This window comes from Ornithodoros turicata, chromosome 2, assembly GCF_037126465.1.
Source record: "Ornithodoros turicata isolate Travis chromosome 2, ASM3712646v1, whole genome shotgun sequence".
Taxonomy (NCBI): domain Eukaryota; kingdom Metazoa; phylum Arthropoda; class Arachnida; order Ixodida; family Argasidae; genus Ornithodoros; species Ornithodoros turicata.
The window spans coordinates 113,175,334-113,200,582 of NC_088202.1; positions in this window are offsets into that span (position 1 = coordinate 113,175,334).

Sequence of the window (25,249 nt, forward strand, 5' to 3'; positions counted from 1 at the left end):
TTTATTTGGTAGAGGTAGCGGAATCGGGTTACTTTTTCAAATTCATAGCCACGCTAGTATTACGTTACTTTTTTGTGGAGTAGCGGGTAGTGGTATTCCGTTACTTCGCCTTGGTAGCGAGTACAACACTGGTAGGACTGCAAAGGTTTAGACCAACGGGATACGCAATTTTAGTCTGACATATTGCTGTCCGTCTTTCGACCTTCGCATACGTTGCTTCGTCCAACGGTTGTCTTGAAGATTCACAGTACACATATTTTAGGTTGAAATTCATCGCTGATCGATTGTAGGCCGCGCGCTACTCCTATTTCAAATGATACTATTCTGAGATAAAAACGGTTACGTGATCATAAAAGTGTTGTACCAGTTGTCAAAATAACGTAACATGATCCTGATACTCGATACAGGTAGCACTTTCTATGAGTTTGAGGAGGCATCGGGGGAGATGGACGAACGAAAAAACATAGGCCCCCCAAACTCATCGAAAATGCTTCCTGTATCAAGTTCCACGATCTCGCTTGCTATACTTCTGCAGTCAAGTGATACTCGATACAAGTAGCGAGATGCCTATATTGTTACACGTTTGTTAAAGAACAATACCGCTAACGTCGTTTATAAAAAGTAAAGCGATACTACACCAGCTCCTTTTTGTGAAATTAGAAATACTGTTTCTATTTGTAATGTCACAACAAACTTTATTTTGATCAAGGTATTTGTATTGTATTCGGAAATGCCCGCTCATAGCAGGTTGTGGTCTCTTCATTGGGTATAGATATGGTAGTGCAGTAGTAGTAGAGTAGCAGTACATAAACTGAGAGTGAGGACATGTAAGTAGCAATATCACATGACCAAGCGTCCTAGGGTAGCTAGTCCGACTTTGTCGTGAATTACATCCCCAATGTTTTCTTTATCACATCGCCATCTCGAAGGAGATCTACCTTTAAGGATATCTAATAGTGTGACTCAGTGCAACGATTGCAATAAGGCAGTCGTCCAAAAAGCCAAAGCCATTCCCGCTGCGGGAATCTACGCTAGCATCTGCTTTTCCGACGACTTATACCAAAGGACCTCAATCGACTAACTGGACACAGCAGAGTTCGGCCTCAGAGCAGTTACTTTCCGTGAGCGCAACGAGACCGCTTGGCTACATCTTGAATGTATCTAGAGAATACTGTCATACACTGCCTTGACCTCGGTGTGCGGTCAACATCCTGACGGAATTCCTAAGAACATGGTATAGGAGTCCTCAGTGAAAGCTGCAAAGTCACTTCCTTCATGCTGGAAGGAAGCAATGGAGCATTTCTTGATATATGCACGCGTATAATCCCAGTTAGGAACACTTGGGCGCATGTATATAGCCCTGCTGTGGCGGGCGCGCATTGGGGGTACGAGCGATACTGTTCAAAAGTCGGTGGATAAAAAGTCGTTGGCGGGCTACGAGAGATACATGTTACAGGCATGTGCTATTCATACATTACTAAAAGAAATACTTGTTCCGCTATTAATTTTAAAAATGGCGAATAGCGCACATGTGACAGTGAATAGCGAAAGTGTTTTGGAGGGGTCGGGGTGGGGGAGAATTTATGTTAGGAGTAGCAGAACAAGTCGGGAGACCAGTTCAATTTCTCCTGTCTTTTTTTTCCTTACAAACAATCAAATTTAAAAAAAGCAGCGCGATTATTAGTCTGTGACCAAGAAGGAGCTGTTACATTAACGCCGTTAGTCGCAATTCCCCATTCATCATAATTAATTTATCTCTTGGTGTTGTTAGTTGCAACAGATGATGATGATGGTGGTGGAAGAAGGAAAAAAAATGGAGATGTGAGCCCGCTCACCGCGGGACAACCTACTCCAGGTCTAGCAGAGAATAAAAAAGGAAAAAGAAAACGTCTAAAAAGACGAGAGCTACGGAGTTACGTACAACAGCCCATACTTGTGGGATTTGTTGAGACTAGAGAAGCAGAGGGCCTAGCAAAAACTTCCAACTCTCTCGCAAAGTGCTCGTCCTCTTGTATTCTTTAGTCATTTGTTGTTTAGAGTTTAGTTAAGTTTAAGTTACTTAAAAATTATTGTTATCACGGGACACGAGTCAAACCTTTTTAGCCACTGTCTCAAAAGTGTGGTATTCTCCTCGAAGGCCAAGCCAAAGACTTGCTCGCGCTGTGTCTAGAAAGTGAGACACTGCGGCTTCTATTAGATACGGAACAGATGCCACTTGAACCTTTTCAGTTTTTTTCTTTTCTTGGTAGCGTTCAGCAGAAAAACGAAATAATAATGGTTTACACCAATTTTGAGAACGGGTTCAGTGCTGGTACCGGTCCATCGTTACAAATGTAACTTAATTGCTCCGTCGTGCGGATCTCTCCACATGAGTGTACTCCGCAAATTAAAGGGACAAGGAAAACGTCCGCAAGTTGGAATAATAAACGCAACCGGAAACTTTCTGGCCAAACAACCAAGTCATTAATTTATCGAGTCCAACCACACGCAGAGATTAATTTTGACTTCCAGCAGACAATTTTGAAACATGGCTGGAAACGTTCCTTGCCACGCAGCACATCATGCGGAACGAACACCCATCCACACAAAAGCTCCACCGTACTTCCTACAGACAGACATTTCGACTCGCAGTATCTCATCGGTGACATTGCAGTCCATCATGTTGTGAAATGCCCTATAGACAGTCTAGCTAATCAACACACGGGTAATTTAGTTTCAGGCATCCGCAGTTTCCGACAAAGCGAGAGTGAATAAAACGATTTCATCGAGTTACTACCAATTCGACAAAAGACAAAGTTCCGTCCCACTCCGTGATTCGAGCCCGGATGTATCGGCTGAATTCTTCTCGATGCATAAAATTTTGCTTGGAGCGTTTCCAAATGAATTCATGCTGGCAAAGAGAGGCGAGAAATATTTTAACATACATATACAGTTTTCTTTCGTTCACACTGTGCAAAAACAAGAGAAAGAAAGGAATACATGCAGCCGCCTCAAGTTCAATCTTCGCTCGAAGACGTACACAGAAAAAGAAGAAAGCCAAGCAAGGGGGAGAGAAAATCGACGGCATAAAATTCGGCACATTATCTTTCAGGCGTATAGCCTGGATGTCGATCTTTTACTACGCAATGCAGTGACAAAAAGTCTGGCGAGCCGATGGAAGATGACGATAGTCCCTTTCTGGGTATCGATCTTGAAAGAAGGGGAAAAAATTCCTAAACCATATTCGATACCGAACGATGCTTGTGATAATGCACCTCGCTTCAGATAACCGCCCCATCTTTCAAGTGTGTTGCATGACGCTATAAGTGTGTCAAGGATGGCAATGTTCTCGAATGCTTCGATCGTCGTAGGATGCGCATATGAAGTTACAATTAATAGCGTGTCCCTACGGTACACGACTATATGCGACACGTGTTTTAAGGGCGCTACTTATTTTCTGCAGTTTAGATGGTATTAGATCTCATGGACGGCACCACGTTAGGACCATAACTGTCAAGTAATTAGTTACACGTAATACAATTACTGCAATTAATTACGTACTCAGTAGTTAGCTACTTCCTGCATTACATTACACATAGGTGTAATTCTGACTCAACTAATTTTACAAAAAAAAATGCAGTGCTGCTAGAGCTACCTTTCAAATTACGTTGCATGATGGTTCAACTTCATTGTAAATCTTAAATCATTTCCACGAACCCGGGGACTTTTACTCGTTCACGGGCGACCAGATAATCGCGACCCTAACGTGTACATAGGCGACATTATAAACGAAAATAATTTGATAGCTATGTGTGAACTCTCACTACTGATTCCTTAGAATCCATTAAGGACTTCCCTTGTGTACTAGCAGTCTTCAACATAACGTTACATACCCAGCAGTGCTCCAGTGGCGCGTCTGTTTTTCCTCGGAGGTATGATCACGGCAGAAGCGTGCCAGACTAACAAACAAGGACTAGGAGCATGCTCTGCTTTTGAAAGCCTACGGACATCGCACTCTCTGTAGACATGAGCAGCTTTCCCTGTCTGTTTGGCACGTTCAGGAACATTGTCATGTTTCTGCTAAACATAGATTTCTGGCCATCGTACTCCACTAGTCAGTTCAGATGCCTTTTGAATACATAGTTCCATATTTGTACTGCGTTCCCCATGGGAGAGTAATAAAGTTATGAATTAAAATTATGTGCGGAAATGAGTAAAACTCAGTATTACTCAACGTAACTCTCTGGAGTAACTCAATACGTAATGAAGTTACAATTAGAACGCGGGTTTTCATGCAAATAAATGTTCTTTTTATTTTTATTTTTTGATATGACTCGTATCCGGACGATAAAAGAAAAGCACTTTTGATCGTGGTTTAGAGCCTGATGATGATGATGATTGGGAGTTTAATGGCGCAACTGGTTTAGAACCGATCAGAAGGGTTCTACGGTGCATGTAAATGCATGTTTTGCACATTGTGGAATATTTCGCATGCATAGTGCATGCTTTGCCACATTTTCAGTTGTGAGAGCTTTCTTCTATTTTCATAGGTGGTTTTGCGGGTTTCGGGACGCACCCTCGGACATTCCCACCATCAGGATCACGTTCAGTATCGCCATCGCCACTGCGATCATTCCCGTCATCTCTCATCGTCATTACTCATCATTGTCACCACTCATATTAGACCCCTAGCTATGGGGTAGCGTTCCACTCCTAGAGTGGAAAACCTCCCCAATTCATCATCACAATATATATGTTGCTGTTGTTGTTCGGGACGCTGTTGGATGGTCTTTCACGAAAATTATGGCCGTAATCAAATATTTTCCATCTTTCGGTGGGGTTATGTGCGGTGTTTAGCCCGTACCCTCTGGCTGCTCCATCCTCCACTGCTTGCACGGCCGATAGGCCGTACTACACATTCGCCCCATTGCTGTTACGAAGACGGGCGGCGTTCGCATTGTAATCGACATGATGCAGTACTGAATGCAAAACCACGGCAAAACAAGCCGGAGCACGGGTAACACGAAAAGAACGTATGTTCGTGTTTCTCGTGTTGCCGATGCTCAGGCTTGTTTCGTCATGGGTTTCGGCCACCGGCAGTTAACCAGCGTTTACGCTATTTTATCGATGACGAAAGCAAAGCCTTCAACTCCATCATTTATATCTGTGGCGCAAGTATCGTTTGTTGTGGGCTGCAGAACGAAAGCGTCTTTATTTTACCGTGTTGTCCATACTAAAATACTCACTTTTTTTTAAAGAAGAATAGGTATTTAGTGTATTGCTCTCGTACTAAGAGCTATGAAAGGCAGTGCATATATTGAGGATTTTTACAGCACATCTCGAAGATTTCCAATGTATGCATATTTCGGGAGTGTTAAGTGCATATTTATCAGCGGTCTAGTTATAATTATGACTTTTAATTGCACCTAATTTCATGGTTCCATAATCCAATTACTTTTTAAAAGTATATTTTGCAGGTCTAGTTACGAGTCGTATAGCGTGTAGGTTGAGTCTTGTCTGGCCCAATGACTGGGTACTAGTGTGCGTATATACTGGCTCCATGTGGCTGGCTCTATACTTGCTCGACGGCTGCCTATAGCTTGGTGAAAGCCTCCAAGTGACCCAATGGCTTCGTGAACCCATACTAAAGTATGCTAGTTGACGAGCTGGACATTGCGCGGCAAGAGTGTTGTGCAGTCCACCTATGTTTCAGGCCGTATTGTCTAGTGGCCAGCTCAACCAGGTCCGAATAATGGTAAGTCTGGATACCTCGAGCCATTTCTTCTTCTTCTGCTTCGTCTTTTCTTTTTTCTTGTTTTCATATTGGTACAGGTGAAACTACAGAGCACATTTCAAATGCATCTACACCCTCATCACGATAGATGATATTTGGTTTTCATGCTTCCCCCCCCCAAAAAAAAAACGAGAGAGAGAGCAGGATGGAGTTAAGAACAGGGGAGGTTAGCATAATATGTCCTGGGCCGACTTCAGAGGGTACTGTGCCCACATCCGTCTGGAAAGTCCGCCGGAAAACCCAGAGAAAACCTCAGACAAGTGATAGTGGCCAGTGGCCTCAGACACTGAAAACCTCAATGGTAGGAAGTACGAAGTGTGTGCCGCGGGAGTAGGTAGGAGAGGAAATACTGGGGGAGGGGGGATTTATTGGGAGGAAGAAAGAAGAAAAGGATAGGAAAAGGGGAAGGTCAGCCAGGCAGCACATCGGCTTGCTATTCCTCGTGTTACTAGCGAAACAATGGTCAGGTAAGCCCAAGCGAAGAGTGCTCTGCTGCACCCGTGCACGAATGTCAGTGCTCGGGTTTTCCAGATGGCTCTACAGGGAAGCACATAGCCATTGCATAGCAATAGCCACAGCACCCAAACAGCCCATACGACTACGTAGTTGTGTTTATGTCCCTCCTTTGGAGACGACCGACAACAATACATCTAAGAGATCATAAGACCAGATGAATGCACATCTTCAGGACGAGAACGAAAGAATGATTAACTTAACTGCAGCAATATGAAGCAATGGAAACGACGCGATGCATTAAAGCAGGAGCGTTCCTAAAATATACGTCCATCACGAATGTCGCCGTGATGCGCATACATGATGCTATATCGCGTCTGACCCTCATTGCTGGACGCCATTATCAGGGAAAGAATGCGATGAAGGAAAACGGTCACAAGGTGACCCGATGGCGAATGGCTAATAAAATGCTACGCCTTTTATGCATTCGAACATACTCATCTTTCCGTAATATAAGTGCTCGAATATGCATACTTGTTTAGCATCATAATCAGATATAACTTGCATTACAACGTATGCCAGTAAAGTACCGGGGATCCTGCGAGTCTTTGCTTGAAACTTCTGAAACCTTGCAAGTACCTACACCACACAATGAAAACAAAAATGAGAGACCGTGTCACTGGTTTCGCTATAAATTTTTTTTTCAGAAAACGTCGCTTATGTGTGAATAAATGAACTGCTGCTCGTGAAGCCACTGCGATTCTCGCTCGCTTTTGTTAACGTTTCGTGTCTTCCGTATTTTACGAAACTCCGGAAGTTTGCACATCGCGAAGACGCTGTGCCTGCAAGAGAAACGGATTTTTAAATTTAGTGCTGTTTATCGGAGACACCATGTCAAGTAGAAACTTGCATTGTTGGGATTATCGCCGTTTTCTTTGCGTATATACAAGGTGTTTTTGTTTTTAAATATCCGTAACGTATTTTCTAAAGCTGTGAGAGCAACGCGGATGGCGTTTTTGCAGTTTAGTTACACGACCAGGTGCGCGTCCTCTATGAGAGGGTATATATCTGCTAGATGATTACCTGAATGATTGATTCGTAGATGATTACCAAAAATTCGCTAATTAACTCTTTAATCGTTAAAAGCCATTCTATATCTCAAAATTCTTGAAACGAGCAGGCACCTTGAAATATTCATCGCCGAATTCTGCTGTGCAAATGCGCCGAAACCGAAACTGCGAAATTTCGCAGTTTTGCTTGATCACGTGACCGTTGCCACCCGCACATGAGTCCCACGAATCTAACGGTTGTAGTCGCTTGGATCAAGTGCTATAGGGGCATCGCGGTCAGTCGTCTTCGGGTTCCGTCGTCTGCTAACCCATGTGAACTTCGACGTACGGGCCAATGAGGGCCCTCGCCACCCTCGGGATGCGGATGTGACGACACCGGTTATAGCTGGGCAAACCGCTGCCCGATCGCTTCGAGACCGGGCGGAAAAAGCGCCAGCTGGCTAATTCCTGGCGCTCGGAAAGTGCCACGCCAACATGCGAGATCTGGCAAAAGAGAACAGGCGGGATCTGGCAAAAAAAGTTGTCACGAATGGGCCACCCGAATCCGCCAATATATGCGACGTAGGAACACGGAACAGCTAGTCTGCCTAGAACATAGAACTCTCATAATAACTATAAACCAAGCCAGCGAAGAGGAGCATCTCAACATGTGAGCCGCCATGATCGATACGGTAGGCCTAATGTGTTACGAACGGTGGCACCTACGAGTTCCCTGCGCTGTTGTTTCATGTTGCAGCACAAGGTTTAAACCGTACGATACTCGTTCCCTAAAGAACCCAAGCGCACAGGTGATGGCACACCAAACAAACACACATCGCACACGGCATGGCACCCGGAGCAGAGTGGAAGCGGAAGCGACTTACATTGGATTGGATACCATTGCGCCGAACGTGCCTGGTCTTCACACGCGGAAAGGATGTGGCGGAATCCGACCCAATCCAAAATATCGATCATGGCGACTCCCGGACTTGGACATTGGGAGAGGGTCTTGCCTCGGTACAACTCCTTTGCTCTTCCCCATCACTCTCTCTCCCAGCTTTTCTTCTCGCCGTTCTACTTATGATTTCTGTGGCCTAGGAGGATATGCTTTGAAGGGAGACTCCTGGACAGCTCGAAATTATTGTAGTGATTGTGTAAATGAGTTCGGTATATTCTTCAGAAATGACAAACGATATTGGTTTGGCGGTCGAGGACTCGTTAGTTGCCAAAAGAGCTGGGAAGCTTATATCGAAACCGAAACTCCTGAAGCTTCCTCTCCGGCCTCCTGTACCCTGCGTGACGTCAGAGTAGACTCGCGTGGACGCCGGCTGTCTAAGTAAGTTTCAGGCACGGGCTTGGTAACTTCTTCGTATGACGTGGATCACGAGTCGTCTGCTTCCTCGATTTCGTTGTAAGGTACTATCCAACGGTAGAAGAGAACCTACACAGTGGCACACGCGAAGAATACCGGTGACGTGAAGCCCAGTGTTGCTGGACCGCACTCCCGTGGAGGAGCGCCGTATCACTCAAAGGAAAATAATTCACTTCCTAGTTCTCTGTGCCACCTGGGGACGAGAAACTGTGTCCACAGAAACATCATACGGCATGGATTGATGTCGCACTGTCACTTCAACGCGTTTTTGGTGCGGAGTCTTTAATGGTGCTAAGAGATGCTATCTGCACGAGAGTGTGAGCCATGCTGGCTCTGCCCCTTCTTCCACACGTCAGATCGCATCACAAAGCGATCCGTGAACGATTCCATATCACAAAGCGACTGCCATGCGGACCCAGTAGAGCACTGAACGAGAATATTATATAATAACTTTTTAATTGTTTCATAAAAGTCATCATTTTTTTACAGCACTGGAGGGTACGTGAGTGCATGAGTATGAGGGAAACGAAAACAAAGTGGCAATACTTCACTTCCATGTCCTCCCCAATGATAGCTTTACTGTTCTCTTGTGGCAAAAAGTTCTTTCTGTGTTTGGCTTTCTAAAATTTCTGAATATGCAATCAGACTGAACATTCAAAATGCCTCCGCTACCGGTACAGCAACAATGAATTCCTTACATTCACACGAAACGATGTAAAATGCAATACAACTCGTTGTGGTGCAATCAAGTTAAATCGGAGCAGCGATTATCAAAGCCTGAGTTTATCCCCTTCACATTTGGTGCGTGTGACATAAATCAACAAAATATATGCCAACATGATATAATAGCAGTGAAATGTCAAATGAGCAATAAAACATCGCGTAGGAGACTGCGCGCACCGTATTCTGTTCGGGTTGAAAACACCAAGAATGAACGTATACTGAGAGATTGACTGAGCAGGCTTTCACAGAAGCATCGAAGAACGTCAAGGGGGCGAATGACTTCATAATTTGTGCCCGGGATACCACAGGTGAAGCGGCCATCCAGGGAGCGAATTAGTTTACCAGTCTTCAGTGCGAATACCTATATCTGTCGACCAACCAAGTAGACCTTATGAGACTCCGGAGGAAACCGGGGTAGAGTATAACACTGGAAGACGGTGTAACTTTTTCATTACATGCATGCTCAATCACAAAGTTGGGTTCCAGTGGCAGGCAGTTCCAGACAAGAAATAGCTCGGAGGGTAGAAGATGAACACAATTTTCCAGGTCCCTAATGAATTCTCTCTTTCGTCCTCCATATTCACCAGTGTTCAACGTCTAAGAAGGCGATTGTTCGGGTACTGATCGTACTAGAACACGCGATAGATCAGCCTGAACGCAGCGGTGGCTATAGAGGTCATTTCAAAAATTTTCATCAGCACCCCATGCTTATTCCATGATTATTCCATGATTATATGGCATGATTATATGGCATGATTATTAAGCAACCGAAACAGGAAGATAAGAAGGAAAAAAAAAAAGGCGATGTCAAGTTACCGGTGGTGAGTAAATCAAAGAGTGATATTAAACGCTAGTGACATTAAACTGCACTTCTTCAGGATACCTCAAGGTACCTGGTAACCTGAAGAAGTGCAGTCTCGTGCACGAAAGTCTTGTTTACCCAGTTCCTCCTACCGTTTAATATCACAACCGAAACAGTGCAGATCAGCCGTGATCTTTTTTCTTTTGTTGCAGTGCACCGTTTCCGCGTATGCGTTCTAAGCTATCTGATGTGCTGTCGCATACGCATTCTATCAGTTTTCCATGCCATAAATGCATAGAATCTGGATTCGATTTCGCGTTGCATTGCGCTGAACTTCTCAACGCGGGATCATCCGAGCCAAATAACCGCATCAAGTATCGTGCAGTGATGGAATTTTCAACCCAGGATAGGACTACGCTGGCTAACGTGCGCGAACGCATGAAAATGTATCTGAGTTTGAGTTTGATTATAGAAATGTATGTATCTGAATGTATCTTAAACATCTACCACTTCGTGTGCGGCTGTCAAACGATAGGCGGCATTCTTTAAGCATGGTAAAGAGTCGTCATGTGATACCTGAAAGCAGTGGGAGCATCGCTACTTCGTGCTGCGTACTTAGTGACAAAGAGAGGTAGTTCCGAAAACAGTGCGCGCCCTGTTGTTAGCGGACACAGAAAAAAAAAAAAAAGAACGCCAAAGTTCAATGGATACACGCAAATAATATGCCGCAAATATGCTGTGTTCTTTCCCCCATCGCTTCAGTACGAAGTCGCCGGGACCTTGACGTGCTTAATACGGAAGCACCAGATAGTATGTGCCTGTATAAAAGGAACACTGAAACGCAAAAACAACTGATGTCCTATGATGGGAGTTCGAGTCTCAATAAGCAAGAATGCAGCAAAAACATTTTACTAAGAGCTATGCGTTTGTCACGATAACGCTATCGAAGCATACACAAGAAACGCTATGGTTGGCGGCAGCCAATGGGATCCCGAAGTAGTAGAAACGTTGGCAGCCTACCGAACAGCGGCATAAGCGCTTGCGAGCACGTTGTGTACGCGCACCGATTTCGAACGCAGTCCGTCTGGTGCGCTGCATCACGTGCATTGGTGCATTTCTTTAAAGCAGCACAGAAGTCATTTTTAACACCCTGTTTTCTTCCTATAAAACTGTTAAGTAGGCCAGTAAGATGCACCATGCGAAGTAATTCACACCACAGAGTCATAATTATCACAGAAATTGAATTTAAAGTACGCCGCAAAAAGCGACCGTGCGCAACGGTGGTGGAAAGCAGTACCAGCCTGCGAGAAGCCTGGAACCTCGCGCTGACGCTACAAGGATCACGCTCGCTGATTGCTCCAGAGAAATGTTGTCTGCTGCTCCGCTGTCGTCTGCTACTCGGCTGTTCGGGGTTCTGACAAAGCATTGCTATTGGCTCGGTCATGATTCGGCCGCTCATTCTATCCCAAAGTCTCTGGGAGAACTGACCAGCTCCCGTGGCTCAGTGGTTAGCGTGCTGGCCATGTCACGTCGAGACTGGGAGGTATCCGGGTTCGAATCCCGGTACCGGCTGTGCTGTCTGGGGTTTTTCCTGGGTTTTCCTCAGACGCTTTCAGACATATGTCGGCACAGTTCCCTTAGAAGTCGGCCCAGGACGCACATTCCCCCAGGGCGTGAGTCGCGACGTTGCCCACATACGTGAGGCCGACAACGGCAAGTCCTATCACCGCCGCCACCACCATCTGTGAGAACTGGCAAAACTGGTTTACGGCGGCAAAGGGACAAGGCGCTGACCCCACTGACCGGCGAACCAGAACGAGTTCTCCCTGTAACGTCATCCGTGACGTGGCATCATACCTCCTCCTCCTCCTCGTTACACCCGGAGTGGCGAGTTAAGGGTGAACGCGCGGAGCCATGTTTATGGGAGTTTTTTTCTGGGAAACGAAATTGCACGCGTCAAAACCTTTCGCGCTATTCGGTAAAATGACACACACACTTTCATCACACGTCTTAATCTGATGGATTATCTTTTTGGGCGGCCCTCTGTACTCCTTTAAAACTACTCATTCAGATACCACGTGGAATGTTAACGATAAATTATCCGATGCAACCCATTCGTACATCTCTCCTGCAGCCGCTATCTCCTTAAAGGGAAACCAGTCCGGAGCTGGAGAATGCATATCAGGCAGTGCGACATCCAGACGCGAAGTTCAGGTTGAGGTTCAGTTTCGCCTGGTCAGGTTCGAGGGTCACGGGGTGGTGTTGAGAAAAAAAAAAGGTCGGTAGGATTTTAACGGTAACTTCGTAGATGAATGGATTGGAAACTCGAAACGAACAAAGCATTTAAGATACAAATGAACTTGTGGTTGGCGTTATAGATTAATTATGTGTTTGTCGCATCGACACGACAGTTGAGACGAAATCGTCCCGTATTCCGTGTTTCGAAAGGAATAGAAATAGATGACAAGGAAGACCTTGGAAGGAAATCCGCTAAAACCAAAATGACATCAAACACATTTTCTATGACGTTTTTTTTTTTTTTTACAATACGTGCTTACAGTGGAGATCGACAGTCTATTTTTGTTTCTTGTTCTCAACAGGTACAATGTGCACAATGCAGGGGGAAAAAAGCGAAAAGATTTGGAAGGCCATTTATTCTCATTTGGCACGGTCCAACCTCCGTGATAGGGCATTCGTCACCGACTTCTTTCTTTCGTGCAGAGACGTCCTTTTTTTCTTGCGGTCCCATTGCTGAACAAACGAAACATTCGCTGTGTTTCTTTTTACTTGAAACGGGTGGGCCAAAGGGGATTACGGAATAACGGCGACGGCCCTGCAGCAGCCGACCTTCGTCACCAGCGCGGTAAAGTTAGAAGATTTATCTAATATTGCGCGGCATTGCATTATTCACTTAATTTTGAACGACGACCAAGCCTTCGAAGGCAGAGCTGGCTCCGAAGATGAGCGAAAGGGGCGCACGAAACTACAGCTTCCCGAAAACGATGTTAGTAAAAATTAATTACGAACCTGTAGTTAGAGGGCCTTGCCCCCTCGAGACACATTAAGAGCTCCTTTAGTACCCGTTTACAAAGTCACAGCGTTATTAATGAACAAAGGCGTATTACGGAAGCCTTCCCGAACGTAACGTAACCTCGCCTGGTGCATCACTCTTAGCCGAAAAGGTGTTTTATAGGGGTGAAAAAGGTACACCTCCCACTTATACACCTTTCAAGTTTGATTTAATCCTCACAGAAGGTGAAAATATTATCATTTTCAACTTCGTGTGAGAGGAAGGCGTACACGAGGTATATGAGCTCCCGGATAAGTGGTAGCGCGTGGTAGTGGTAGCGTGGTAGTGGCAGCGCACATTTGAGTCCTTCTGTCACCTTCTTTTCCCGACTGTTCCGCCGCCTTGCACTTTCATTGGCGTGTGTAGGACAGGTATTTCCCGAAATTATTAAAGGTTTAAACCCATTACAAGAACAATGAGGTGGCATTTAACGTCCCTTGAAATCCTGCCTAATCTGTCAAGCTGTCCACCAGGAGTCACAATGCAAAATAGTTTCGCTTTGCGGTGCCTTATAGCTGTGGAATCGAATTTACAAAAAAAAAAAAACAATAGGATAAAGCAGCCGCAGATAGCCGACACGATCCTCGCGTGACGTATTGGAGGCCCCGGGCCTTGTGTCTTTGTTTTTTTCTTCGCAGCTCACGCAACGTTTATACATGCTTGAGCTGTGCCGCTGTGCGTCACTCCTCACGTGAGGGGAATAGCATACGTCACGAAGCCCTCTCGTTCTGCGATGCGCTCTTTTCAGAGGAGGATAATTTGGATAATAAGGATGATGATATGATGAATAAGGATGTTCTGCCGCAGTCTTGCATATCGTTACGTCGGTTGGGTGAACGCAGGTCGATGTTCCGCAGTTCACAACACATGTGGTTGTAAGTTGTCACTGTGGCTGAGACGTTGCAGACTGGACGTGAAACTCAGCGTATCTTCGGAAAAGATTCGTCGGATTGAGAACATTTGGTAGTAGGTCCACCCACTCGACCGTGAGAGATGTTCGGCACAACCTTCGTTAGAGGGAGTCAATTCAGGGAATTCTTTATCATTTTCAGGCTGCATACCATCTTGACTGATAGTGAGAGGCGTCACTGTGACTGAAAGACGGGTGAGCTCATGTTGTTTTATGGGTACTTCGAACGACCACAAAAACAATGGACTCCATTGTTTTTGTGGTGAGGCGCTCACGAGGAACGTCTATTTGTTCTGCAGTTTCGTTGTGGAAATTGGCCGATGCACGAAACTCTGGAAGACATGGTTTCAACAAAATGGTTCACTGAGGCGTCATGCTTTTAATATGTAATAACTTGCAGTGTCGTTTCTGCAGATAGTCACTTTTTGGGTTAATTTTTGCTGTGTGTGGTGGTAGATACTGGACATTTCGATACTAATCAGTCAAACCGGTTGGGATTCGAATTTGAACCTGTGCACTACATACTCCACTCTTTGTATACCTAATTTGCGTCTTTGCGGCTATAAAACGTGTGTTGCAGGTCACATTCCTTCCTCTGTAGTGCCAAACTTATGTGTTGTACTTCTCTCGTTTGGTATTTCGTATTTCACTCCTTGTTTGATGTGTCATGTGAGCTACAGAACTCTATGGAAGGAGTATATTTACTGTAGTCCTGGAGGGGTACGTGTTTACTCCTTCTAGAAGTGGTAAAAAGAACTCCTTCTGAGGAGTAACGACGGACGGACGGTAAATATTTACTCCTCTTAAGGCATTGATATACACTTTTTCGACTCAACGGTGTGCAAAGCGCTGCTAATTCACAGCAGGGTGCACGATGCTGTTATCAATACCAGAGAACTACATTGAGGAATGGCCGTCGGAATCAAACAGTTTACTTCTCATGATGCCGTGAGTTAGAAAGCGCACGAAGAACGGGAACGTAAGCCGATTTCTTTTGTTTACATGATAAAACGTGTTGGTAATAATAATGGATACGATATTCCCCACAGACATATTTATGAAACTTTATGAACGCCCTCATTCCGTTGGCGATGGTTTCGAGAAGCTTCATTTCACACACTCCGTCCGTTTGTTGAGTCTGCAAATGTGCTTTTCACGCTAGGCGTGCTTCCTATGTCCACTAGTTCATCCAGACCGACGCATTATTCTCTCTTTTGCTTTTCAGTACTTTGTCACGCACAGTCACGCCAAGCAGTAGTTTTGAGCTTTTATCCCCATCGGTAGAGACTGTGGTAACGTGGTCGATCAAGGTAGATAAGCAAACATAAGCAAGTACTTCTTTCATCAAAGCGAACTCAGTTTAAGAACTTTTGTAGGGAAGTCACTCGTTTGACTGGAAGCACTCGTTCGATTTAGAAGAAGCAAAAAGGAATCGTGAATGATAAATTTATCGAGTGGGCATGTACTATCTACGTGCACGGGTATCTCTCCTCCGTATCTTTTCTTCGCCGCCTTGTTGTCAAAGCAAATAACTGCAGAGCCCTGTGATTCCCTGTAAAGCCCTGTGTGTGAGAGAGAGAGAGAATCAGAGCCCTTGCCTGCAATAAACACCGTTAAGCCATTCAATGCTATGCAACCAGCAGGAGTGGCTTGATCCTACTCAATTTCTATTCGCCTAACGTGAATCAGTCATGAAGAACGTGCTTACATCTCTCGCAGTTCGCTAATCTGTAAGTGTACGTTGCGTTCCAGAGCTTCTATTTGGGTATTCAATGCGCATTGATCCGGTAAATATCCCGTCAGCGCAAGCAAAGCAGCGAAAGGAGAAGAAGGAGAAGAAGAAGAAAAAAAAACACACACACACAGTCGTATCGAAACGCTACCCTCATACATGCATTCACTTCTTTTCGCGTTCACGCCGACTGATGTTTGGGAGAAAGCATTCCATTCTTAGAGAGGGAGCAGTGAGCCAGTACATGCCCTCTTTTGTGTGCTTACCAGCAGGAGGATCACAATCAAGTCTCCCTCTTCTCCCCTGACGGGCCACCTCCGAAAACGACGACTCAGCGCATTCCGCAATCTCGCCTTACTCAGGCGAAATGGAAGACGCCTTCCCGTCTGTACTTGTTCGACGTACTTTGCGTCCCTGTATTCCCAGCACCTCAATAGTGTGTATACTGAAGTCGTGATGGGTGCTGTAATGCTGATTCCCACTCCCATATTGGCACTCCCCTTTTTTTATCATTGACATGGTGCGATGTCATGGTGATTGCGTCTCTGCTTTTCTATACGACCGTTTACTGAGCTTTGAAAACATGCTTTATATTCCACCTACTCGATGTTTCGTGCCGCTGCTGACTGTGTTGTTCACTTTTCCGATAGCCTTCATCATGCCGCAACTATGCTGCGTCTTTCTCAGTAGTGGGACACGATAACGGCCTCACGGGTGGGGTCGACGAGTCAACAGCACTGATTTTAACCATCTGGAGGGCTCAGATGACGGTGTTTGGGCTTCGGTGCGTTCAGTAGGTTATTGCACTCTGTGACCGCGTGTTACCGTGTGCTCTGATTTGCTTATTTGTACTTTTTTTTTCCTTTTAGCGTAGGTGTTGGTGCATTCAGCTAATCATACCGTATCTCAGAGCAAGACTCAAAGTTCCTCGCATGCCTGTGGAAGGCGGAGACGCGTTATACTGCTTCAGCAGGTCCAAGAGCTGAGAAACTGGTAGTAAATGTTTGGTTCCGCTGGTGATACACTCTTATTACCGGGAGAAGCGTCCGAAAGTTATGTGTCCTGGTGCTCTTCATGTTCAATATAGAGTTGTCCACTTCTGCTGCTCTCCCACTTCATGCTTCTCTGATGCGCATGATATACCGACAAACAGATGTAGAAAACGTTGCGTCTCTCTCTATCGTTGTATCTGACCTGCGTCATTGCATACAACGGCGTTCACTCGCTATCGAGCATTTCATGGCAGAGGACCCAAACGGCGCTCGATGGTCACCGGTGTAAAAAAAGAAAGCAAGCAAGAAAGAAAAAGAAAGTGCAGCTAGAGGGCCTACGTGGAAAATAGCTCTCCAGGTCTCAGCACAAAATATGTTCTCTTCAAAGTTTGTGAGGACCTGATAGGTGGCGCCACGGCGGCAGACTGTGTCTCACTTTCTCGCTATTTATTGGCTAGTGGTTCATCCCATCACCTACCCGGCGTGGTATTTGTGTTATTACAAAGTGCAATACTGTACCCTGTATATACCCTTATGCAAATCGGTTCTCTCCCTCACCCTTTAGAACTGCGCGCAAAAGACAGGATTTCGGCTTTGCTTGACATTTTGAACGCATTTCCCCTAGATTTTCGAGTAATACAGTTCCGTATTGTGTGACATGTCACGTGTACCTCTTGTTCTAACGAGGTCAGAAAACGAAAGTTTTGCAATGTTGTCGATTTTCGACTCTTACTTTCGGAATGTGACGGTCCAGATAAATCTGGAATGTGTCATTCGACAGAAGAAAGCTTCTGATACATGATATTAAAAACAGATAGAGAAGTACAATTTCAAATACACGGGGGAATGATTTTCTTCATGACCCTTGTTGACATTGATCTGATAGACGGCCCAGTTGACTAGCCTTCGCCAACCGCCGTCTTTTAGATCATTGCATGGCGTTGGTGAGGCTTAAAATTTTGTGTTACTTTAAATTGTTCATTCAAACTTTGCAATTTACATCCCTTCCGGAATGTTAGCCATACGTTGAGGTTCGCATTCTAAGCACACGCCATTTGGAGACACGCACCAGAAGGAAGCGTGTGGGGTCTTGAAACCGTGCACCGGCTCCTAATTCTGTGTCTTTCTTTTTGTTGTTGTTGTTTTCGTACCAATCTTTCTTGACTGTTTTGTACGTGCAGCTTTCTTTCTCTTTTCTAGAGCTCCTCTTTAGAAGGCCGTCGAACAAGAGGCAAGTTGAGGGGATGCCCTCGCTGTACTTCAAAGAACACGACACGGCAAGAACATGAGAGACAGCTTCAGGACGAATTGAGTTCAAATGCTGATGGGTAGAAATCCAGCGAACCGGTAGAATGTAGGAAGGGAGTTGCCTCAGGAGAGAAGCCGTCGATATTTCGAACAGAGACTGTTCTTCTTCTGGGCACCGTCCTCATCATTGGCATGGTATATAAAGGGTTAGGTGTGACGTGTTTAAAGGTTCATGCGAGTTGTGAGTCAACAGCCCGGAGGGAAGAAAGGTTCCGTACGGGCTTCTACGGCCGGAGTGAATGGCTGCTTTGTTAGAGTGTGGAGGGGATTATGTGAATGTTGTGATCTAGGCTACAGACCGGTTACAGAAGAAGGGAAGGTTCACGAACACGTGGACGAAACGGGACAACAGGCAAGAATTGGCAAGCATAGCGAAAGATAAGGAGGTTAGTGGTTACGTGGGGAAAAGTTCAAATGCTGTTTTCTCAAAAGGGAACGATGTTCCTTCTGCCCCAATTGTTGTACCAGAAATCGATTCAAAATTATAAATTTCCTTGTGCCTGCAGCAATGTAGTTGTCGTGTCTGTAAGCAATGAGAAGCTTCCTTTCAAGTGCTACATCCTCCTTTGAAACCTAAAAAGTTTCAATATTAGGTTCTCTCTCGCTCACATATAAATATCGCTAGGGCCAACTGCAAGATGCTTATTCCGTTATCGCAAAACAGATACCATGATATTCTTGCATCGTACGGTCCCCGCGAGCGACATACCGCCTTACTGTAAGCCAAACAGCTCTGTAATAGCGACGCCACCGCCACCACAACGAAGACGGCCATGGAAGCAGCAACGTGCTGCCCAATGACACCTATGATCTAACAACGAAACTGTTGGATGATTGGCCTGCTCCCCATCGACAGACTGCGCAACGCTCAGGAAAATCATACAGAAGTCATAGAGACCTATTTTAGCGCCTTACATTTTAACGCCGTGTGGTTTTGCATAATCGTTCTGGGGAAGCAGGTCTCACGTTAAGTGAGGCCTACGTCTCTATATTTTTCTCTATTATCATCATTGGAGACTCGTTCTATTATCATTATCATCATCATCAACACATATCTCCCACATTTAACTTTACAAGACCATATACGAAGCGAAAAAAAAAGCAGTATAGTGTATGAACCTAGAAGGAACATTGCACCCGCCCTAGCAATGCAAAGTACTGAGCATTGACAATGCGTACACAAGAACACAATTGAAGACAACTGGTCAACACACAAATTTAACACTTTCGTCGTCGGACCTGTTAACCGCATCAACCAACCAATAATGACGTCCATGCTGCGCAAGCTACAGCTAGTATTCTTTGCAAGGCGCACCTCATGCTCGCATCTGCTATGGGCACCGTGCACTAGCGAGAGGACGCTGCGGTCGCTTGATCGACAGCGCCACCCGTGGCGACTTCGCGCGTAACGGTCTGGTACTGACGCCGTATCGGCGCTTTCGCGTATGTAGCTTTGGTGCGTACGGGTGTTTTCCCGAATTTTATATATCGGCTTTGGGGCTTTGGGGCTTTGGACTCATTAACCCGTGAGACTACTTGTGTGGAAGTGGTTTGCCCCGTAAAATGTATGCGATGGGGAAGCCTTTTGCACGTGGAACATTATGTGTCTATGCACAGTGTGTAGTGCAGACAAGCGTGTAGTATTCGTGGCCCGTATTTACGTGAAGTTAAGTGCATATTTATCCGCAAGGGACTATCAATTATAGACTACACATCAGAGACTATCTACGTCCAGTACCTGCGCTATGAGGACGGAAATCTCGTACTGAAGAATTCACAGTAATACAGTCAACAACAAATTGGAATATACATTACGAAGATAGCGGGAAAAAAAAAACGTTCTCGTTTCTTTCTTATGCATAATCCGTTAACGTGATGATGCACTGTGAGGATAAGTTCCTTAGTCAAATTATTCCCAATCTTGCATCGCTCAAGTCGGGGGATTCCCTTTTAGCCCTTTGTGCCTGCATTTGATGCACAGTCATAGTAATAAAAATCAATCAGTCAATCAAGATTGTTTCAGGATATAAATAAGGCGTGTTTTTGTTTGAAACTGGATATGTAATGATAATACTGTTTTATTAGTGCTAAACAACGACCACAGCGGCCTTAGTATAGGTGAACATAGCGCATCAGACACATTGTCGCAAATTGCAACACAGAAGAAGCCAGAAATATCACGCAAAAGAAACACAAAACATAAACTATGCTAAACAATTTAAAAAAATGTCAATAATTAAGAAGAAACAGTGAAGTTGGTGTTGGACAAACGCATGATTACTTTTGTGTGTGTTTGCGTGTGTGTGCGCGGACGAATAGGAAGAAGCAAAGAACCACTTGTAAACCGAGATCACAAGATTTGGCAACGATAATAAGATCATAGGGACAGAATGCACCGACATAAAATGATGACGGCTTGCGAAACGCAGCTCGGGGAGGACAAATAACTCCCTGTGTTCGCATGCAAGCTTTATATTGAAGGAAGACGAGGTCCAAATCCAGTCTTCGCCGACACGCCGCAAAATTAGGATCCGAGTAAAAGAGATAAATACTGTACGACATATGGCAGACACTAATTATAGCCAAGCTCCACGATGTTCATTGGTCATTCATTGGTGTATTTCGCAACTTTTTCACGTCAGTTGCTGTGCTATAAGTCCGCATCGTGGTGCTCAACTGGTCATTGACAAATATACTAAATGCAAGGAATGAGTTCTAAGTTTGAAACAACGGATTTGAGCGGCACGTTGGGTGGATTGCCGTGAAAGCGCTCTCTCAAATACGTGATCGGCGGGACGATACAGCGAGAAGGACGAAAACTTTACGGCAAGTTGCCTCTCTTTCACAGTAACTTGGTTGTCGTGGCAGATTACCACATAGAATTAGTTTCCATTTTGTCTTCTCCTTTGACTTTCTATGCAGGCAGCTTCAAATCGCTCTTCTCGAACGGCGAAACTAGCACAGCACTGCTAGACGCTGCTGGCTGGTACCAGGGTATTACGCCGCGTTTTTCCCTCAAGGGGCCGCTGCCGTCGATAGAAAACTCCAGCGCACGGTGCCCATAATGCCAATGGCGCAGTCGTTGAAACCTGAAACTCACGCCAGGGAGTGCACCTGACAAATTATCTGGTGTTGCCGCTCGCGTGCGAACTGTCAGAGAAGTCTTGCAATCGAAAGTAGTTGCGGGGCTCATCGTTGACTTTTAATTAAAGCACAGAGCGCACAAGGTGTCAGGCGACAGCGTGATCAAGTAAACCTGAAATGCATGATAGGAAAAAAATAGCCGGAGCTCTTTGGCTGCACGTATAGCATATGTCTGTAACTCAAACATCGCCATGCCAGTACTGGACAGCTGTTTCGGCCTTCTTGGACCTCATCAGCAGTACGCAGGCAGGCAACGTTTGAGTGGATGGCGTCAGAAGGTCACGTAACACGTGATTCCTCCCGTCAGGGTGAGATAACTCACTCACTGAAAGCCCAGTGCAAAGCCAGTGAAGTGTAATAGGAAAAAAATAGCCGGAGCTCTTTGGCTGCACGTATAGCATATGTCTGTAACTCAAACATCGCCATGCCAGTACTGGACAGCTGTTTCGGCCTTCTTGGACCTCATCAGCAGTACGCAGGCAGGCAACGTTTGAGTGGATGGCGTCAGAAGGTCACGTAACACGTGATTCCTCCCGTCAGGGTGAGATAACTCACTCACTGAAAGCCCAGTGCAAAGCCAGTGAAGTGTAATAGGAAAAAAATAGCCGGAGCTCTTTGGCTGCACGTATAGCATATGTCTGTAACTCAAACATCGCCATGCCAGTACTGGACAGCTGTTTCGGCCTTCTTGGACCTCATCAGCAGTACGCAGGCAGGCAACGTTTGAGTGGATGGCGTCAGAAGGTCACGTAACACGTGATTCCTCCCGTCAGGGTGAGATAACTCACTCACTGAAAGCCCAGTGCAAAGCCAGTGAAGTGTAATAGGAAAAAAATAGCCGGAGCTCTTTGGCTGCACGTATAGCATATGTCTGTAACTCAAACATCGCCATGCCAGTACTGGACAGCTGTTTCGGCCTTCTTGGACCTCATCAGCAGTACGCAGGCAGGCAACGTTTGAGTGGATGGCGTCAGAAGGTCACGTAACACGTGATTCCTCCCGTCAGGGTGAGATAACTCACTCACTGAAAGCCCAGTGCAAAGCCAGTGAAGTGTAATAGGAAAAAAATAGCCGGAGCTCTTTGGCTGCACGTATAGCATATGTCTGTAACTCAAACATCGCCATGCCAGTACTGGACAGCTGTTTCGGCCTTCTTGGACCTCATCAGCAGTACGCAGGCAGGCAACGTTTGAGTGGATGGCGTCAGAAGGTCACGTAACACGTGATTCCTCCCGTCAGGGTGAGATAACTCACTCACTGAAAGCCCAGTGCAAAGCCAGTGAAGTGTAATAGGAAAAAAATAGCCGGAGCTCTTTGGCTGCACGTATAGCATATGTCTGTAACTCAAACATCGCCATGCCAGTACTGGACAGCTGTTTCGGCCTTCTTGGACCTCATCAGCAGTACGCAGGCAGGCAACGTTTGAGTGGATGGCGTCAGAAGGTCACGTAACACGTGATTCCTCCCGTCAGGGTGAGATAACTCACTCACTGAAAGCCCAGTGCAAAGCCAGTGAAGTGTAATAGGAAAAAAATAGCCGGAGCTCTTTGGCTGCACGTATAGCATATGTCTGTAACTCAAACATCGCCATGCCAGTACTGGACAGCTGTTTCGGCCTTCTTGGACCTCATCAGCAGTACGCAGGCAGGCAACGTTTGAGTGGATGGCGTCAGAAGGTCACGTAACACGTGATTCCTCCCGTCAGGGTGAGATAACTCACTCACTGAAAGCCCAGTGCAAAGCCAGTGAAGTGTAATAGGAAAAAAATAGCCGGAGCTCTTTGGCTGCACGTATAGCATATGTCTGTAACTCAAACATCGCCATGCCAGTACTGGACAGCTGTTTCGGCCTTCTTGGACCTCATCAGCAGTACGCAGGCAGGCAACGTTTGAGTGGATGGCGTCAGAAGGTCACGTAACACGTGATTCCTCCCGTCAGGGTGAGATAACTCACTCACTGAAAGCCCAGTGCAAAGCCAGTGAAGTGTAATAGGAAAAAAATAGCCGGAGCTCTTTGGCTGCACGTATAGCATATGTCTGTAACTCAAACATCGCCATGCCAGTACTGGACAGCTGTTTCGGCCTTCTTGGACCTCATCAGCAGTACGCAGGCAGGCAACGTTTGAGTGGATGGCGTCAGAAGGTCACGTAACACGTGATTCCTCCCGTCAGGGTGAGATAACTCACTCACTGAAAGCCCAGTGCAAAGCCAGTGAAGTGTAATAGGAAAAAAATAGCCGGAGCTCTTTGGCTGCACGTATAGCATATGTCTGTAACTCAAACATCGCCATGCCAGTACTGGACAGCTGTTTCGGCCTTCTTGGACCTCATCAGCAGTACGCAGGCAGGCAACGTTTGAGTGGATGGCGTCAGAAGGTCACGTAACACGTGATTCCTCCCGTCAGGGTGAGATAACTCACTCACTGAAAGCCCAGTGCAAAGCCAGTGAAGTGTAATAGGAAAAAAATAGCCGGAGCTCTTTGGCTGCACGTATAGCATATGTCTGTAACTCAAACATCGCCATGCCAGTACTGGACAGCTGTTTCGGCCTTCTTGGACCTCATCAGCAGTACGCAGGCAGGCAACGTTTGAGTGGATGGCGTCAGAAGGTCACGTAACACGTGATTCCTCCCGTCAGGGTGAGATAACTCACTCACTGAAAGCCCAGTGCAAAGCCAGTGAAGTGTAATAGGAAAAAAATAGCCGGAGCTCTTTGGCTGCACGTATAGCATATGTCTGTAACTCAAACATCGCCATGCCAGTACTGGACAGCTGTTTCGGCCTTCTTGGACCTCATCAGCAGTACGCAGGCAGGCAACGTTTGAGTGGATGGCGTCAGAAGGTCACGTAACACGTGATTCCTCCCGTCAGGGTGAGATAACTCACTCACTGAAAGCCCAGTGCAAAGCCAGTGAAGTGTAATAGGAAAAAAATAGCCGGAGCTCTTTGGCTGCACGTATAGCATATGTCTGTAACTCAAACATCGCCATGCCATGCATGAAGACGTTATGCAAAAATGATTTCTGAGAGAAATGTATTTCTGCGTGTGTAAGCTTTACGAAAGCTCATTTTAAGCTCGGCACTGATATTAGTGTTCTTCGGTTTCTTCTTCTGTTCCAGGCAGCAAGATGGTTGCGGACCTGCAGGCCAACATATGTGCATAGATGTCAACCAATGATGTAGAATTCCATCGAATGCCTAAACACTTCGCGTCCCCGAGTGCTTCAATTAAAGATTGATATGGGGGTGCAATCCTAGTAACACTGGATATATATTGCACTAGAACAAGAACACACATAAATGGTGTGGCCATTTTAGCTGTTCCAGGGAAGCTATTACTTGATTAATTCGCTGTGCAACACTGAGTTTATAACCAAGCACGTCACTTAATGGAAAACAGGCACAGCATTGTCACAATGAAACGGGTGGTACTACGCACCACTATACAACATTGTATGCTATTATGTATGATAGTGTGTGTGGTATTGCATGCTACTATACAACAATGGTACAAAGTACAGCAGCATCAACTACTGCCGGGGACAAGCTGCACCAATAGAACTCTCCCTGTTTGTAAACAAATTACGTCATACTGTTCGACAGCGCCAGCAATTTGGTAGAGTTGAACAACAGTCAAAGCTAGGGGCGAACAAGGTCGTGCCCGAAAGCCACGGCCTTGAGGGGATTACGATGGTTCCTGAAAAGGACGCGACCTTCGGTCCTACTTTTCTGTCAAGGGGAGGTAGCGAACAAGTGCCCATTCGTGGAACCTAGCCCTCTCCTTCCAGGTTGTTTCGGTTTCAGTCTGTCTACCAACGTCATGATGACGTTTCTCGGGTAGAGGTCTTTTGGCAAGACGCCTGCTAGCACAAGTGAAGTCTTCATCTCTACGAATATCGATGAGCTCCTGCCAACAAGGAAC